This window comes from Neomonachus schauinslandi, chromosome 16 (assembly GCF_002201575.2).
Source record: "Neomonachus schauinslandi chromosome 16, ASM220157v2, whole genome shotgun sequence".
In the NCBI taxonomy this organism is placed as follows: domain Eukaryota; kingdom Metazoa; phylum Chordata; class Mammalia; order Carnivora; family Phocidae; genus Neomonachus; species Neomonachus schauinslandi.
Genome location: NC_058418.1, coordinates 15,639,702 through 15,655,379, shown reverse-complemented (window position 1 = coordinate 15,655,379; position 15,678 = coordinate 15,639,702). Strand labels below are relative to the sequence as shown.

General features: G+C 40.9%; 1 pseudogene; it reads right to left on the bottom strand.

Annotated features, from left to right (window-relative positions):
* Positions 1 to 9,925: 9,925 nt before the first annotated feature.
* LOC123323264 lies at positions 9,926 to 15,087 on the bottom strand (annotated as a pseudogene).
* Positions 15,088 to 15,678: the final 591 nt, after the last annotated feature.

The following is a 15,678-nucleotide window of genomic DNA, read 5'->3' as shown; positions in this document are numbered from 1 at the left end:
GTTCCAACCACAATGTGGGGATTGAACTCATGACCCCACGATTAAGAGTCACATATCCCACCAAAAGAGCCAGCCAGGCGCCCCTGAGGATTTTTTAAAATAGATTCCTTCTCTCTATCTCATGTATCTACTATAGGTTTTTTCTTTGTGGTTACTATGAGGCTTATATAAAACATCTTGTAACAGTCTATTTTAAGCTAATAACAACTTCAGTTGCATAAAAATGCCCTGCTTTTACCCTTGCCCTCCCCCATTTTATATTAATGATGCATTTTACATCTTTTTATATTGCATGTCAAGAAATTATTATAGCTAGTTATTTTTAATATTTTTTGTTTTTTAACTTTTATATTGAAATGTGACTTATGCACCACCTTTGCAATATTAAAGTATTCTGAAATTGACTATTTATCTTTACCAGTGAGTTTTATACTTTCCTAAGATTTCATGTTGTTACTTAGTGTCCTTTCATTTCAACTTGAATTCCCTTTGGCATTTCTTTTAACCCAGTTCTAGAGTGGTGATGAGCTCCCAGTTTTTGTCTTCTTGGAAATGTCTTAATCTCATCTGTGTAGCTTGCAATATCCATCTTAAGTTATCAAAATCTACTTTACCTGTGTATTAACTTAGTTCCAGTGAGATACAGAAATGTTACCCATCGGTAGCTTTATTTCCACATCCTCTGTTTCATGTTGTTATTTTACATATTATATCTATATATGTAATGAACCCAAACTTTATATATTTTTGTGTCAACTAAAGATGCTGAATAAATAAGAGGCAAAGTTTATACTATAGAGTTTGTTATATTAACCTTCTTATTTACCACTTCTATTTCTCTTTGTTTCTTGTGGATTCAAGTTACTATTTAGTGTCATTTCTTCATTCTAATACAACTTTGCTCCACTCATCTTTGTGCTGTTATTATTTAATATAGTATATTTCTATATGTTCTAGGCCTAACAATACAGTTATATTGTATACAATTTTATAAGTATTGTATAGTATAAGCCCTAACAGTTTTCCTTCTTTAATAATGCAAGTGCCTGACTTAAACCAAGGCATCCATTTCAAAGAGGCATCCACTTCAAAGATGGCTATTTCAAACGCTTGCCAGCCACATGACTAGATAAAGAGCCAGGCCTCCCCTCTTCCAGGGCTTTTTTGTTTTAGAGATCTTGGTTGATTTCAACAACTGACCATTTGGGCTGCTTGTTTTTTTTTCTCTTCCTTCACATTAAATTCCTGCTCGTATGTTCTAACTTCATCAGTAAATAGTAAGCCCACAAAACCCTAGGCCCCCCACAACCCCAATAAAAGTAGAACCCTGGGCGCCTGGGTGGCTCAGTTGGTTTAGCGGCTGCCTTCGGCTCAGGTCATGATCCTGGAGTCCCGGGATCGAGTCCTGCATCGGGCCCCCTGCTCGGCGGGGAGTCTGCTTCTCCCTTTGACCCTCCCCCCCTCATGCTCTCTATCTCTCATTCTCTCTCTCAAATAAATAAATAAAATCTTAAAAAAAAAAAAAGTAGAACCCTTCACTCTCTGTCTCTCTCCCTGCAACCCCTCTGTGTGGCTCTAAGGGTGTCATGTAATTTTCAGGTCTTGCAAGTAATAAATGTTTTCTTCCAAAGTTTCCTGATATTTATTGTTGAGAGCATATTGCAGTCATAATAAGAACCCCAAGGGCCAGTCCAGCCACAACATTGGTTATCAATAGATTGGGACTATCACAAAACATTGTTTTATATATATAATTGCTTTTTAGATCAGTTAAGAGAAGAAATATGCATTTGTGCTCTCTTTTTTATAATTACATCATTACCTTTACTGGTGCTTTTTTGAGTACCATCTAAAGTCGCTTTCATTCTGAAGAACTTTCCTTAATGTATCTTGTAAGGTGAGTCTGCTACCAACAAATTCCCTCAGTTTTGGTTTGACTGGCAATGTCTTTATTTCACCATTTTCAATTTTTATTCATTCATTAAAAATTTAATTAAATTATTTATTTTAAATTTTTAAAAATTATTTATTTATTTGACAGAGAGAGATATAGTGAGAGAGGTAACACATGCAGGGGGAGTGGGAGAGGGAGAAGCAGGCTTCCCACTGAGTGGGGAGCCCGATGTAGGGCTCCATCCCAGGACTCTGGGATCATGACCTGAGCTGAAGGCAGACGCTTAATGACTGAGCCACCCAGGCACCCCTGAATTATTTATTTTATTTAATTTTATTTTTTTAAATATTTTATTTGAGAGAGAAAGAATGAGACAGAGAGAGCGGAGGGTCAGAGAAGCAGACTCCCCACCGAGCGGGGAGTCCGATGTGGGACTTGATCCCAGGACTCCAGGATCATGACCTGAGCTGAAGGCAGCTGCTTAACCAACTGAGCCACCTAGGTGCCCCTAAATTATTTATTTTAGAGAGAAAGAGAATGCGAGCATGGTCAAGGGCAGAGGGAGAGGGAGAGAATCTCAGGCAGACTCCATGCTGAGCACAGAGCCAGATGTGGGGCTTGATCCCATGATCCCAAGATCATGACCTGAGCTGAAACCAAGAGTCGTACACTTAACTGACTGAGCCATCCCAGCACCCCTATTTCACCATTTTTTAAAGACAATTTTACTTGCATATAAAATTCTTTGTGTACAGATTTACCCCCTCTTCTCAGAACTTCGAATATTTCATCCCATTGTCTTCCGGTCTTCATTGTTTCTGATAAGAGATCCACTGTTAACTTTATCAGGGCTCCCTTGTAAGTTATAAGTCTTTTTCTGTTGCTTTCAAGAGTTTCTTCTTGACTAGCTTTTATTAATTTTACCATGAGGTCCTTGTGGATCTTTGCCTGGAGTTTCTTGAGTTTCTTGGATGTGTATATTAAAGTTTTTCAGTAAATCGGGAAATTTTCAGCCATTATTTCTTAAGTGTTTTTTCTGCTTCTCTCCTTTACATGTATGTTGGCATTCTTAATGATGTCCTACATTTCTCTGAGGCTCTGTCCGTTCTTCATTCTTTTTTCTTTCTATACTTGGAGTTACTAATCTTCATAATATTCACATTCATTCTTTTGCCAGCTCAAATCTGTTGAGTTCCTCAAGTCAATTTTTCATTTTGGTTATTGCAATTTTATTTTATTTTTTTAAAGATTTTATTTATTTAATTGACAGAGACAGCGTGAGAGGGAACACAAGCAAGGGGAGTGAAAGGGAGAAGCAGGCTTCCAACCAAGCAGGGAGCCTGATGCAGGGCTCAATCCCAGGACCCTGGGATCATGACCTGAGCAGTTGCTTAACCAACTGAGCCACCCAGGTGCCCCTAGTTATTGCAATTTTAAACTCAATTTCTATTTGATTTTCTATAATTTTAATTTCTTTTTCTTTTTTTTAAAAGTTTTATTTATTTAAGTAATCTTTACACTCCATGTGGGGTTTAAACTCATGATCCCGAGATCAAGAGTCACATACTCCTCTGAATGAGCCAGCCAGGCACCCCTCAATTTCTTTATTAATGTTTGCTCTTTGATGAAGAATTGTCATCATATTTTCTTTTGCTTCTTTAATCATGCTTTCTTTCAGTTCTTCAAAATAATTTTAATGACTTCTTTTTTGTTGTTTTGTTTTTAAAGATTTTATTTATTTATTTGACAGAGAGAGAGAGACAGTGAGAGAGGGAACACAAGCAGGGGGAGTGGGAGAGGGAGAATCAGGCTCCCCGCTGAGCAGGGAGCCTGATGCTGGGCTCGATCCCAAGACTCTGGGATCATGACCTGAGCCAAAGGCAGCCACTTAACAGACTGAGCCACCCAGGCGCCCCTAATGGCTTCTTTGATGTCCTTTTCTGTTAAATGTGACATCTGGGCACTCTCAGACAATTTCATTTGCTTGCTTTTTTTCCCCATGTCTGGGTCGTATTTTCTTATTCCTTTGTATGTCTCATAATTTTTTTGTTTAAAATTAACACATTAGGTAATATATCGTGTTATATATTTTAGCAACTCTGGGTACTGATTTTCCCACCCTGCTTTCTGAATATTGATAATCTGTGGCCCTCAATCAATCCCAAAGTCTTTCTTGTTTTATTTTACAGTTGGCTATACGGTGATATTGTCTTACACCCTTTAAAAGGGATGAGCATAAAGTGTTCAGGGCCACTTTTCATAAGGGACCATGCCACAGGGTTCCATGAGTGTTTTTCTTTCTTTCTTTTTTTTTTTTTAAAGATTTTATTTATTTATTTGAGAGAGAAAGAATGAGGTACAGAGAGAGCATGAGAGGGGGAGGGTCAGAGGGAGAAGCAGACTCCCCGCTGAGCAGGGAGCCCGATGTGGGACTCGATCCCGGGACTCCAGGATCATGACCTGAGCCGAAGGCAGTCGCTTAACCGACTGAGCCACCCAGGCACCCGAGTGTTTTTCTTCTATAACTCTGAGGATCAGAATCTTTTGCAGAGGCATAGGCAGCAGCACTGGCAAAGGTATTCTGTATGATCTTGACCGTCTGGTTTTAAAAGGAGTATAGATTTGTAACATGCTATGGTGACTGCATTTCTTTCACAGAAGCAATCACCCAGCAGTCCTGAATATTGCACAGGCTATCAGTCTTTCTCCTGCATGCGCTTTAGAATGAGTGTCAGTGCCTGGTTGAAACACACAAGTAATTGTCCCAGGGTAAGTGTCATTTCCCTGAGCCTAGCATCAGTAATAACTTTGCTGGAATTGAGACATATGATTCAATCTGAGATAGAGATTTGGGCAAAGACACATGACCGAGAGCTACTTTAAGGAGGGCCTCAATCTCATTCCTGTAAATGCCAATTATCAAAACTTGTGATTTAAATCAGTTAAATCTATAATGGAGGTTCGGTAGGATTCAGAAAATACAGCACAAAGTGGCAAAGGTCAAAGCACAAACTCTCCAGACAGCAGCACATATCAAACAGCATGCTTTCCAGGAGGCAACAACTCAAAATACGTAGTTGCTAAAAGGCAACAGAGCTTGTTAGGAAACCAAAGCATGAGAAGAGAGACCCCTGGTAGTGGTAGCTATTGCTTAGACACTCTGCTCACTGCTCTCATTTTTGCAGCCACCCTAAAGATGTGGGATAGACCCCCAACTCAAAATTTGGTTTGGGTGTCAAGACTGATGGTACCACACATGCACCAACAGGGTATGGAAAGGTTTATTACATAGTGAGATTTTCTGGGGAGAAGAAGGGAGGATTCCAAGCAGGTCTCAGAATGGATTGAGAGGTAAGGGAGGGGAGAGTGGCTTGGGTTTTTTATTGCGCTTATGGGTCAGGCTCTGTAAGAGTTCCCATGAAGAGGCTGGGGTTTGTGTAGTTTGAACTTCCCCACCGGCACTAAAGGAAATGATACACAGCAGTCAAACATCAAAAATGGAAATCATACCCTTTATTACACTGTATTATCCGTTACTTTGTAACAAGCTACCACAAACTTAGCAGCTTAGAGCAACACACAGTCATTATCTCACAGTTTCTGAGGTTTATGAGTCTGAGCACAACCTTTGTCCTCTACTTCAAGGTCTTTCAAAAGGCTACAGTCAAGGGCTACCTGGCTGGCTCAGTTGGAAGAGCATGTGACTCTTGATCTCAGGGTTGTGAGTTCAAGCCCCAACTTGGGTGTAGAGATTACTTAAATAAATAAAACTTAAAAAAAAAAAGTCTACAGTCAAGGTATGGGCCAGGTTTTACATGAAGGCACATCTGGGGACAGATGACTTCCAAGCCCACACAGGATTTAGTTCCTTACAGGCTGTTAGACTAAGGTAATCAGTTTCAGGCTGGTTGTTGGCCAGGATCCAATTTCAGTTCCATTGCTGTATGGGCTTCTTCAATATGGCATTCAAACTTTACATACATACATACATACATACATACATACATACATACATACTGGCATTCAAACTGGAAAACAGTATGGAGGTTCTTCAAAAAGTTGAAAATAGTCATAAAACTTCAATATGGCATTCAAACTTCATCAAATGGCATATTTTATATATTTATATTCCATAATTCATCAAATGACATATGAAGTCATAAAACTTCAATATGGCATTCAAACTTCATCAAAGCCAGCAAGACAGTCAATAAAGAGTCTTCTAGCAAGAAAAGAAAGAAGTTCTCTTTTGTAACTTTAATCACATAAGTGACTTCCTATGGTCTTTGCCATATTCGGTTGATTAGAAATAACTTGACAAGTCAGCGCACTCTCAAGGGAAGGAGGTTACACAAAGGCATGCATATCAGGAGTCAGAGATCATTGAGGGTCATCTTAGTCTTTCTGCCACAGAGACCTATGGCTATTTACTTGAGCAACCACACATTGGAAAAATGAAAATACCCAGACATCTTGAAATCTCCCATACAGGGGTCTGAGTTGACAATGATATCCAGAAACCTAAAGCATTATCATGGTCCACATGTTAAAATAGTCATATGCAGGGGTCGGGTAATAAGTGGATTTCTGACCAATGTCTAGCTTACAGTGGATCTGTTGGGTTCACAGACCATCTGGTGGTTATTTTGTGTATCCCTAAATTTACAAGAAGTATTGACATACTTTGGAGTTGGAGTTACTCCACATAGGCAATTCTTGGCCTTTAAGTGTTAAGGGTAACAATGGAAAAGACAAGTGGAAATCTCTGAGATTACCTCTGTCCCCTCAAGCTACAATGGTAAATTAAAAACTGTATCACATCCAGAAAGAGTAGATATTAGTCGCACCCTGAAGATCAAAAGGATATAATATTGGCAGTCACTATTATATCTCACAATCATATGTCTATTTTATGCACCAGTCTGTGAATGTAACTGGAAGATGGCTGTAGGCTACTGCAAGCTCTACCAATTAGTAGCCTCTGGAATTGGTATTTTTGTTATAGAAGATACATAGTACATAGTAATTGATTTGAATGACTGTATTCTTTTCTATCCCAATCACAAAAGAAAACCAAAGACCATTTGCAAGTGACAAAATACATGTTTATAATTTTGTCACCTCTGTCAAAATATAAAATGAGGAAATCTGGACCATCATAGTAATTAATTTCTTTTTTTTTTTTCCATTCTTGTACTTTTTTTTCTTTTTTTTTATTATGTTAATCACCATACATTACATCATTAGTTTTTGATGTAGTGTTCCATGATTCATTGTTTGCATATAACACCCAGTGCTCCGTGCAGAATGTGCCCTCCTCAATACCCACCACCAGGCTGACCCATCCTCCCACCCCCCTCCCCTCTAGAACCCTGTTTGTTTTTCAGAGTCCATCGTCTCTCATGGTTCGTCTCCCCCTTCGATTCCCCCCCCTTCATTCTTCCCCTCCTGCTATCTTCTTCTTCTCCTTCTTCTTTTTTTTTTTAAATATATAATGTGTTATTTGCTTCAGAGGTACAGATCTGTGATTCAACAGTCGTGCACACTTCACAGAGCTCACCATAGCACATACCCTCCCCAGTGTCTATCACCCAGCCACCCCATCCCTCCCACCCCCCCACCCCTCCAGCAACCTTCAGCTTGTTTCCTGAGATTAAGAATTCCTCATATCAGTGAGGTCATATGATACATGTCTTTCTCTGATTGACTTATTTCACTCAGCATAATACCCTCCAGTTCCATCCACGTTGTTGCAAATGACAAGATCTCATTCCTTTTGATGGCTGCATAATATTCTGTTGTATATATATACACCACATCTTCTTTACCCATTTATCTGTTGATGGACATCTTGGCTCTTTCCACAGTTTGGCTATTGTGGACATTGCTGCTATAAACATCGGGGTGCACATACCCCTTTCGGGTCCCTACATTTGTATCTTTGGGGTAAATACCCAGTAGTGCAATTGCTGGATCATAGGGTAGCTCTATTTTCAACTTTTTGAAGAACCACCATACTGTTTTCCAGAGTGGCTGCACCAGCTTGCATTCCCACCAACGGTGTAGGAAGGTTCCCCTTTCTCCACATCCCCGCCAACATCTGTCGTTTCCTGACTTGTTAATTTTAGCCATTCTGACTGGTGTGAGGTGATATCTCATTGAGGTTTTGATTTGGATTTCCCTGATGCTGAGCGATGTTGAGCACTTTTTCATGTGTCTGTTGGCCATTTGGATGTCTTCTTTGGAAAAATGTCACTAATTAATTTCATTGATGACATCAGTTTGATAAGACAGCATGCGGAAAGGATGTCATGCACATTGGAAGCCTTGTTAAGACACATGTTCCCCAAGGCATGAGAGAAAAACCTACAAAGATTCGGAGACCTGCCACTTAGTAAAGTAAAAGAGAAATTACTCTGTTTGTATCCTCTACTATTGAGAAGAAAGTGCATGTCCGGGCAAACTTCTTTGTGCTATGAAAGCAACACATTCAACATTTTAGAATACCCACATATAGAATACAAAGAATGCAGCCAGCTTTGAGTGGAGCCTACCACAGTAAAGCAGCACGTCCCAGCTGAGGTGCAAATAATGCTTCCACTTGAACTATATGATCTGAAATACTGTATACTGTTGGAGATATGATTGATTGAAAATGATGTGACGTGGAGTTCATGGCAAGCCCTAGTCAGAGCAGAATGAGCAAGGACATGTCATCCACGGCAGATAATTACATAGTTTTTGAAAATAAGCTCCTAGTGTGCTACTGGGCTCTGTGAAGACAGAATGCTTGACCATGTGAAACCAAGTCACCATGCACCCTGAATTGCCCATTGTGTGGTATGTCCTGTCAGAACCACAAAGTGATAAAGTTGGATGAGCCCAGTGCAACCTTTGAAAAAAATGGAAATGGTACATTCAGAATAGTGCACAAGAAGTACTAAGGGCACACAATCTACTGAGCATGTCACCCATCACTTCCACCAGAGTGTCTCTCAGATCACTCATATGGACATATGGGAGTCCCATATAACCAGCTGAGGAAGAAAGAAAAAGGCTGAACTTGGCTTACAGTCTGTTGGCTCTATATGTGAATGTAAACTGAAATGGAAAGCAGCAGCATTACACAGAAGCTTCACACTGGTAGCTCTTAAAGAGACATTTTTCTCAATGGGTGAAATTTCAGGTATTGCATTTGGTCTTCCACTTCATGTAGAAGGAGAAGAGGCCGAAGAGAAGAATAATCACACTCCTAGGGTAAATGGCCTAGTCAGGGGCCTGGAAGAAGAAAGGTTGGAAGATTGTTATGTCAGTCAGTATTTAAGCAGAAAACAGAAACAGTATATATAAAGATTTATTGCAGTGAGTCTGCTTATGTGATTGTGGGGGCTGTCTAGGCAAGTCTAAAATCAGGAAGGGCAAGCTAGAATTCTTGGACATGAGATGAAACTGCTATCCACGGGCAGAATTTTTTCTTTTTCAAGAATTCCTCAGCTCTACTCTTAATGTCTTTCAACTGATTAAATCAGGCCCTCCTAGATTATCTAGGGTGATCTCTCTTAAAGCCAACTGATTATGGACTTTAGTCACATCTACAAAATACCTTCACAGCAACACCTAGATTAGTGTTTGAATAACTGTAGTCTAGCCAAGTTGACACATAAAAATGACCTTAACTGTCCACTGCTTATCAGCTTGGCACCCACACACATTTCCTTTAATCACACTCTTCAAATGAAGACAATAAGTCATACTTCCAACTAACATGAAACGCTATCTTGTGTACAACTGAAAACACATTAACCCTTTCCCCAAGAGAGGACGCAGAAGTCCTTGGGTGAGGGTCACTCTTATTTCCTGTAACTGTGATATAAAGCTAACTATTACTAATAAATCTTATGTTTGACAGTAAGGGGATAAGAGAGGGAAGGAAACAAAAATATTTGGTTAATATGTATACAAACATAACAAAATGAAGAATTATGCATGCTATTACTGTTCTCATTTTTACAATTGGTCATATGGTCACAGCTAGTATTTATAACTATCTTCTTCCACTACACATTCCATATCTACTTTGCCCTCAGCAAGTACCTCAGGATTTTGATTCTTTCCTGTCAGGATAAACCAAATATTCCTGAAGTGTCTCAGCCATTAGTAGTCCTGCCTGAATCCAGTTGTAGTTTTCCATTAACATTAATCACAGGACATGGTAGTATTGAGATATGCTAAGGGAGCTCCTATATTTCAGACACAAGATTCTTTACATTCATTATATATTAGCAGCCCAAATTCCTCTTGGTAATCAGGACCAATCACTCATTGAGTACAGTAACCTCCTTCTTTGCCTGTTGATTCAGAAGCATGAGGAGCCCAAAGCGGCCTCAACCCCAGGTGGCAGCTTCAACTTTCAGTTTAATGGAAAAATTATTGTTTTCTGGTGGAAGCATTCCTCTCCTTGCAACTAAGGCTTCTAATCCAGCGGAGCCTAAGGTTACAGGGATGGAAAGCAAAAATTTTGCTAGTGGATCACGATGGGTAATAATGAGTGGAACCACTTCCATTTGCACTCCTTGATTCCGAGACCCATTTGTACCATATATTGGATGTTGATTTAAAGCATATACAGCATCCTCAAAGACACTTCCCCAGTCCCACAACATATTGCTATCTCAATTGACACTGAGGCTTCAAAAGGCCATTCTAACATTCTATCAAGACAGCTTTTTCAGGAAAAAAAATTCTTCTTCAGAATGATGGAAAACATGGGAAGACCATGTGAGTACCATGAGTATGGGCTGATTGCCATAATTCATTTGCTATGAAATGACCCCTTTGATCAGAAGCAAATGTTATTTAAAATACCACAATGATGCATAAGGTGCTCTATAAGTCCACAGATAGTAGTGTGGTGGAAGCACTGAATGCAGGGAAAGAAAAGCCATATCATCCAGGGAATGAGGCCATTTTGGTGACTCAGTGTTGGTCTCTGCAGACTGGGCCCTCAGGAGTAGCTATAACCAGGACATTTTTGGTGAGTGGAAGTCCACGTTGCTGACCCTATGCATAACCTCCATCATTGGGACCATGGCCACTTTGTTTTATGAGCCCTCTGGGTAATGACACAAGTGGCTGAGAAAAGAGGTTGACTGATATCCTCAGAATTGGTCATCCTATACATGTATTAAGATCCTCTGCTGAGATAAGCATTCACATGGGACACAAATATTGTCACATCATTTCCCATTCAGAGAAGTCTGTCCACCTACCACTTCCCCAGACTTTTTATCACCTATTTTCCAGCCATGTTCCTTCTAAGTCCCTGACCATCCAACCAAACTATTGACCACAGCCTATGAATATAGACTTGCTTCTGGCCATTTCTCCTTCTAGGCAAAATAAACAACCAGATGCCCTCCTCACATTTCTTCCCATTGGGAAAATTTCATCATTGTCCTTCAAGAAGTTTCCAGAAGGGGGCTGTAGTGCTGCAACTGTCCTTATTTGGGTGGTACTTGCATGTCATACAGAACCATCTGTAAACTGTGTTCACATTTTTCTCTTCCTCAGCCAGCTGGTTGTAGGGCACTCCCCGTGAGACCATAGGGTGGGCTGGGAGTTGTAGTATCTTAGGAGTAGGGGTGGAGGGATCATGTGCATTTATTTAGTCCACTTAACTTTTTTTTTCTTGAGAGAGGGCATGGTGGGGAGGGGCAAAGGGAGAGGAAGAGAGAGAGAAAAAATCTTAAGCAGGTTCCGGGCCCTGTGCAGAGCCTGACACGGGGCTCAATCTCATAGCACCCTGAGATCATGACCTGAGCTGAAATCAAGAGTCGTATGCTCAATTGACTGAGCCACCCAGGTGCCCCTTTAGTCCACTTCTTCATGCAACTTTGCCTTCAGGGCCTGCTTGAGCCAAATCTCTAATATACCACTCTCATTTGAGATAGTATAAACAGCCTGGACCTGTTGAAGAGCTTTCTCTCATGCTGGGCCCCACTCAAACTAGGAGTTTTTCAGTTCATTAAGTAAAGGGGCCATAATGGCATATCCAAATTACTTTTTTTTTTTTTAACGTTGTGTCTAAAATCCAAAAAGTCCACTATGTGTCGTGGCTCTATTTTTGTACTAGGAGGGAATTCTTCACTTTATTTTTTTTTAAGATGCTGTTTATTCATTTATTTATTTATTCATTTGAGACATTCATTTATTTATTCATTTGAGACACAGAGAGAGAGCATGAGCAGGGGGAGAGGCAGAGGGAGAGGGAGAAGCAGGCTGCCTGCTGAGCCAGGAGCCTGATGTGGGACTTGATCCCAAGACCTTGGGATCATGACCTGAGCTGAAGGCAGATGCCTAACCATCTGAGCCACCCAGGCACCCCGGGATTCTTCACTTTAAGAAGGATATCTCAATATGCACCACACTGAATCCATAGAAATTCAACTGAGGTGGAAGGCCCCTGAATTTTTGCCAAAGTTATTTCCCACTCTCTGCTAGTATGTCTAGAGTCTTTATTAATGTAATGGCCTAGCATGATGACTTGTGCAAGGGAAAAGTGATCGAGGTGTGGGTGGATTAAATTATGACCTAGAGCTGGAGAGTTGATATACCCTTGTGATGGTTCATTTTATGTGTCCATTTGGCTAGGCCACAGTACTTACATATTTGTTCAAACATTATTATTATTTTTTTAAAGATTTTATTTATTTATTTGAGACAGAGAGAATGAGAGAGAGAGCACATGAGAGGGGGGAGGGTCAGAGGGAGAAGCAGACCCCCTGCCGAGCAGGGAGCCCGATGCGGGACTCGATCCCGGGACGCCAGGATCATGACCTGAGCCGAAGGCAGTCGCTTAACCAACTGAGCCACCCAGGCGCCCTCAAACATTATTTTAGATGTTTCTTTGAAGGTAATTTTTAGATAAGATTAACATTTCAATCAGTAGACTGAGTAAAGCAGATAGCCCTCCATAATGTGTGTGGGCCTCATCCAATCAGTTGAAGGCTTAAAAAAATTTTTTTTAAAGATTTTATTTATTTATTTGACAGAGAGAGACACAGCGAGAGAGGGAACACAAGCAGGGGGAGTGGGCGAGGGAGAAGCAGGCTTCCCGCGGAGCAGGGAGCCCGATGCGGGGCTTGATCCCAGGACCCTGGGATCATGACCTGAGCCGAAGGCAGATGCTTAACGACTGAGCCACCCAGGCACCCCAGTTGAAGGCTTTGATAGAAAAAAAAACTGCCTTCTCTTGAAGAAGAGGAAATTCTGTCAGCAGACTGCTTTAGGCTTGAACTGTAGCATCAACTCTTACCTGGTTTTCCAGCCTGCATGACTACCCTGCAGATTTTTGACTTACCAGCTTCCACAATTGCATGATCCAATTCTTCTCTTTCCAATTCTTTTCTTTTTTTTTTTTAAGATTTTATTTATTTGGGGCTAGCCCCGCATCGGGCTCCCTGCTCTGCGGGAAGCCTGCTTCTCCCTCTCCCACTCCCCCGCTTGTGTTCCCTCCTTACTGTGTCTCTCTCTGTCATATAAAATCTTAAAAAAAAGATTTTATTTATTTATTTGAAAGAGAGAGAATGAGCAGGGAGAGGGACAGAGGGAGAAAGAGAAGCAGGCTCCCCGCTGAGCAGGGAGCCCAATGTGGGGCTTGGTCCCAGGACCCTGGGCGCTTAACCAACTGAGCCACCCAGGTGCCCCACTTGATCCAATTCTTTAAATTAAATCTCGGGCACCTGGGTGGCTCAGTTGGTTGAGCGACTGCCTTCTGCTCAGGTCATGATGATCCTGGAGTCTCAGGATCGAGTCCCGCATCGGGCTTCCTGCTCAGCAGGGAGTCTGCTTCTCCTTCTGACCCTCCCCCCTCTCATGTGCTCTCTCTCTTTCTCATTGTCTCTCTCAAATAAATAAATAAAATCTTAAAAAAAAATTAATTAAATCTCTTTTTCTCTTTCTCTGCCTTCTGTTTCTTTATATATGTGTGTGTGTAGGGGCGCCTGGGTGGCTCAGACGTTGGGCGTCTGCCTTCGGCTCAGATCGTGATCCCGGGGTCCTGGGATCGAGCCCCGCATTGGGCTCCCAGCTCCACGGGGAGCCTGCTTCTCCATCTCCCACTCCCCCTGCTTGTGTTCCCTCTCTCGCTGTGTCTCTCTCTGTCAAATAAGTAAATAAAATCTTTAAAGAATATATATGTGTGTGTGTGTGTATATATATATTTGTATAAATATATGTTACATGCATACATGTGTGTGTATATACAAAATATACATGCATGTATGCATATACGTATCTGTGGGGGGGGTACCACTTAGGCGTTTGCACAAATACACACACACACACACACAGATATGTGTATGTGTGTTATATATAAACCCCTAAGTTGTTCTGTTTCTCTGGAGAACCCAGATTAACACAGCTACTGAGGTAGAACAGTGAAGGTATATTGCTGGCCTGAAAACACAGTACTTCTGGTGGTCTTTACTAAAAGATACCTAGAAAATAATTTTTCCAGGTCAATAACTGTATACCACATACCAGAGGATGTGTTAATTTGCTCAAGCAACAAAACCACATCTGGAATGCAATTAGGATTACCACCTGATTAAATTTATGATAATCTATTGTCATTTAAGATCCATCTGTTTTCTGCGTAAGCCAAGTAAGTGACTTGAATGAAGTATGTTGGAATCACCACTCATCTTTCAAGTCCAGTGCCACAAATATCTGCAAGACCTACAGGATTGTGGTATTATTATTTTTTTAATTACTATTTTTGTGGGTAGAGGCAGTTATACCTACAAAGGCTTCCAGTTGGCCTTCCCTACCATAATAACCCTCACCCCACAGGTCAGAGAACTAATATGGGGTTCTGTTAGTTGCCAAGTATGTCTATTCCAATTACGCATTTGGAACTGGGGAAATAACCACAAGATGGGCTGAGAGACCAATGGGCTCACTGTGAGACAGCTTTGAGCTAAAATTCCATTGGTCACCTGACCTCCATTAGCCCCGACTGTAACTGATGGACCACAGTGACATTTTGGGTTTCCAGAAACTTGAGTCAATTCAACCCAGTGTTCAGTAATTCCTAAAAAGTATGATTATTTCTTTTTCCCCAATGCAGCTACCTTGGTAAGTGGCCATAGTTTCCTTTGGAGAAGGATAGGAGAAAGGTTAACAGTAGTTAGTTAGAAAAGCTCTAACATTATGTTCATGATGCTTGGATGTCTGGCATTGACCCTTGATTGAGATAAGGGCAGAGATATGTGAGGCGCTATTTAAAGTCTAAAGCTCCCCTGTAGATCCCCAGAGCCAATTTGTTTATCAAGTAAATGATTAGGTAGCCTAGCTTGATTATGTAATGAGTGAACAGACGGGCATAAAAGCCCTTGCAGGGAACTTCTGCCTTGAGCTCTCCCAAAGTAAAGATTCACACAGATCTTAGTGGTTCAACCTGGAGAAAAAGTGCAGTCTGCATGTGAATAAGGACACTGGGGAGGTTGCGTGTGAATAATTCTGACTCCCTAATTACTCACCTACCTTTTCTTTCTCTTAGTGAGCCACATCCTTTGGTTTTATTTATTATATTTTTATTATTTATTTTTTTAAGTAGGCTCCACAATGTGGGGCTTGAACTCACATCCCTGAGATCAAGACCTGAGCTGAGATCATGAGTCAGATGCTTAACTGAGCCACCCAGGCACCCCCCTTTTGCTTTTAAATGAAAGCATTACATGGATATGCTCTGTTGAGTCTTGTCAGTCCTTTAGACTGATGGA